Here is a 4,447-nt window from a genome sequence, read left to right as displayed (position 1 = left end):
AATAATTGAGACCTGGAGCAACTCAAATGGAGTGGCATAAAGATGACTAGTCCACTAGCTGAAAGAGAGATTGAAAGGACACAGAACTCCAAGTTACATGGGAAGAAGTGAAGCTTAAGTGTGCAGATGTGACCCCCCAAGAGCTACCTACTAATAGTCACATTTTTGATGAGAAATCAGCAAAGTTTCTCTATTAACTGAAGTTTCTCAGTACCCTGGATCTGTCTGGTTTCATTTTAGCCTTTTTTCTGGTAGAATTTTTGGTGTCTTCAGAGAAGACGTTGTGAGAATGTCAGAGGTCTTGAGCGAGTGCCCATCTCGCTTTAGGCACTCTTGTTCACCTTCTCTTGAAGTGCTTGGGGCAGATATTTGTGGGCTACTCATTAGATGGATACACACGTTTCCATTTCTCTTAGTTGTATGTCTGGTAGAGAATTTAGACTGAGGTACATTGAGACCATAAACATCCTACAGTCTGTAATCAGGACCTCCAGGAACATTTCGTTACATTTATCTTTCATTTTCTAGAATATAGTTGTTTTTCTTATTTACTGGTTGGTGAATTTTAAAAAAATATTTTATTAATTATTTTTATGTTTCTGTGTGTATTGCTTGCATGCAGGTGGGTGCACTCGTATCATGCAGGGCCCACAGAGGTCAGAAGATGGTGTCAGATCCCCTAGAACTGGAGTTACAGATGGTTGTTAGCTGCCATGTGGGTGCTGGGAATCGAACCCAGGTCCTCTGCAAGAGCAATCAGTGCTCTTAAGCACTGAGCCATATCTCCAGCCCCTAAAATTTAGTTTTTAAATTATGTCTTTGTATTCTTTGGACACTTTTCTGTGTTGTGGTTCTTGTGAGTACTAATAAACTTTAGTAAAAAGGGAAACAATATAGGCCCAATACAAAATAGAAAGGCTATTGTCTAACTGTGACATTTAAAGAACAGATTAAAAGGATGAGAGAGAAAAAGGAGAGGGAAATCAGTTAGTCAAACTGTCTGAACTCAGAAAGGAAAAAGCCGAAGAGACAGATCAAAGAATCAGAACTCCATGAAGGGGAATGAGTGGGAAGTAAAGGACAGAGGGATCCCTGCGAGATACAGACACATTTTGATTTAGCTGTAGAAACAGATGAAGGTCACACAGAAACAGAGGGAAGCTCCATGAACACTACCCACTGCTACGCGAAAGCCAGCTGGGGCCAACATTTGGTTTGATCTCACTCTCTACTCAGTGATCTTCTTTTTAGATTATGTAATACTTGATATTTATCCATAAACTTGATAACAACCTAGGTTGTCAAGAATTCCTGTGAAGGGTCCATGCTATGACAATTTAATCACCCGGGGTGCTTCTAGCTGCTGTCCTGTTCCTTCAAATTCTTTAACCTTGACCTTGAAATCACACCAGCTTCTCGGTGGCCAGAGAAACTAACTTACTATGTTCATGTTCGCCTTGTACAAATTCACAAAAAGGCTAACATTTATTTTTAAACATAAATATTCAAAGACAGTTGATATTTGAGAATGAAGGGTGGTATACTGACAGGAAACGCTTTTTTAAAGAGGTCATGTATTGTGTGTAAAGCGTGCAAGTACTTCAACAGAAGCCCAGATTAGCTATGTGTGGACAAGTCACTGAACTTTTGTGTCTCTGATAAGCAAAATTTTGTGTTAAGGAAATTCGGGACAAAAGAAAGCGGTGGTTTTGTACTTCAGGAGTTTAGGTGATCATTTCCAGTCTACTGTTCTTCAAGACCAAAATTGTCTTATAGTCCTGCAGGTCAGAAGTCCAATATAGCTCTCACTGGATTAAAGTCAAGGCGTCAGCAGGCTGTGTTTTCTGGAGGTTCTAGAAGAGGATGCTTTCCTGTCCCCTTTCCAGCCTCAAAAGGCTGCACATGCCTCTTAGGTCACGTCCTCCACCAGGAATGGCAGATTTAATCCTTCCATCCCACCACTCTGACTTCCTTTTACATCTTACTTTCTTTTAAGCCTTGTGATTATTCTTGGCTCACTTAAGTAATGTCTCTTATTTTAAGGTCAACTGTTTAGCAGTCTTAATCCATTTGTAACCTTAATTCTTATCTGCTTTGTAACATAATTGCAGGCTCTAGGGATCAGAGTGAAGACAGAATTTGGGGGCTAGTACTCTGCTGGCCTTCAATTTCTGCCTCGGATGCAGTGTGCTACGTGACAGGAGGCCTTACTGAGCTTAGGCAACCCCAGCATGTGTTGAATTGATCCTAGCACATAACAAGAAAATATTTAAGGCTAATCAAAATAGGGAAAATGGAATTTCCTTCTTTCATTTTTTTTATTTACAACTAAGTTACTAAAATTTGGTTATCATTTACAAAAGTTATTTTTTAAAAATATTTGATTTATTTATTTTTTATGTGCATGTGCAATGCCCACGGACATCAGAAGAGGGCATTGGATTCCCTAGAACTAGAGTTAGGACAGTTGTTAGCTGCCATACGGGTGCTGGGAAGCAAACCCGGGTCCTCTGCAAGGGCAGCCAGTACCCTTAACCGCTGAGCTCTCTCCCTAGCCATAATCAAGTTTTTTTAAGGGTGCGCCGTGATCCCGTTTTGAGGCAGTGAGGGTTCTCGCCGTTTCTTCCTTAAATGAACACTTTCCCCATTGTGCTCTCATACTCGGGGATCACCTTGCACAGGCCCTAATTATGCTGGAGCCAGGTTCCAGACAACCAGATTCTATGCCTAAAGACCCACAGAATTTTCAAATATGCTGGTTCACAAGGATTCCAGGGGACCTAGCTAACCCCATGCCCCTTTACTACATATGGACAGTCCTCAGCTCTGGCTTGCTTAGCATGAGCATAGATCTGTGTTTGTAAACACGGCCTCATGCAATGCTGCATAGAGGTCTTCCTCTTTCCGAGCTGTAACAAAGAGTTCTGCCTTTCTTTCACCTGAAAGCTGTGTGTGTGCGTGTGTGTGCGCATGTGCGCGTGTGTGTGTGTGTTCTACTATGGAAAGACAAGTCTTACAAAACAGTGTACTCACTCAACTGCCACCTCCTTTTTACTACACACATTCATTGCACAGTTACTATGGGTAAGACACACAGTGAATACTGTGCTCCTGGTACCTAAAAACGGTTAAGATGAAGATTTCCTTCCTACCTCTGTTCTAGCTACTTCTTCACCCTCCCCACTTTTTTGTTTTAGTATTTACTGCTGAAATCAATAGATCTGTGTTGCTTTTGCACCATTCAATCCAGGTAGCTAGAACTCTGTGTGAATATGAATTTTAGAAATGAGACCTTCAATTAGAGCTTGTGTGAGTTTAGCATGCTACAGTCCTGATTGGATATTGTTGTAGTTTAAATATGAAATGTTCCCCGCAGGCTTGTGTTTAGAATGCTTGGTCCCAGCTGGTGGCGCTATTTTGGGATGTCCTGAAAACTGGGAGTCAGGCGTGGCTGGAGGAACTTGGCCACTTGGGGGTGTGCCTTTAAGGTTATACCAGTTCCCCAGTTCCCCCCTTTGACCTCAGATTCTTGTCTACCATGAGGTGAATACCTCTTCTGCCATGTGTACCCATTGTCAAGATGTCCTGCCCCCACACATGTACAGGGTCAAATGGCCATAGACGGAATGCTCTGAAATCATGGGCCAGAATAAGTATTTCTCCTCTTAGTTGTTTAAGTGTTTTTGTCATAGCTACAGAAGGCTAATTGATTCTTTTAGAAAACAGTACTGCCCCTTGAAGATAGCAACTAGTTGCCAACAGTTTTCTTCAAGATGGCTTTGCTACATGAACTACAAAGGAGAACAAACAAAAACGCCACTGTAAATAATGTGGGCCAGCCATGTGATGAAGAAATTCAAGTAACATTTCATCAAATTGTGCACTTGCAACAAAGAAACAAGCAAGCAAACAAGCGTATGTTTCCCTACTGGAGGCAGCTCTGATGACCAGGTCCTGATCATGCTGCTGTATGGTAGCCAAAGCCATTTTAGGACGGTGAGAGGCATGTCACAGCTATTTGAATGCTCCTCTGGTAGATAGGGAACTGCATGATTCACATTTGAAGTACTCTGTTGTTAGAAAGGATTGAAACCGCTTTGACTTTAGGAGACTGGAGGTGTTAGGAGCTGCCTAGCATTTTGACTGTTTTTTGAGAGGAATGTGTATGTGTGACTGCCTAGGGAAAAACCACACACAACAGAACCTGACGCAAATGATGCTGGGTGATACATTGCCCCTTGCTATCAGCCATATCATATGCAATGTAAACAGAGTGAAGTAATTTGCTACTTTCCTGGGTTCCATTATGTATATGTGTTTATTTAATCAGAGCTAAATGATATTACATGAAGTTCCCCTTGCCCTCCTAGGAATCCAGATTCAACACTTTCAGCACTGTTCAGTGCTGGAGAGCGAAGAAAGTGTAACCATAGTGATGGAATGGAAA

This window comes from Nannospalax galili, unplaced genomic scaffold (genome assembly GCF_000622305.1).
Source record: "Nannospalax galili isolate Female #2095 unplaced genomic scaffold, S.galili_v1.0 scaffold52, whole genome shotgun sequence".
Taxonomy (NCBI): Eukaryota; Metazoa; Chordata; class Mammalia; order Rodentia; family Spalacidae; genus Nannospalax; species Nannospalax galili.
Note: the sequence above shows the minus strand (reverse complement) of the source record.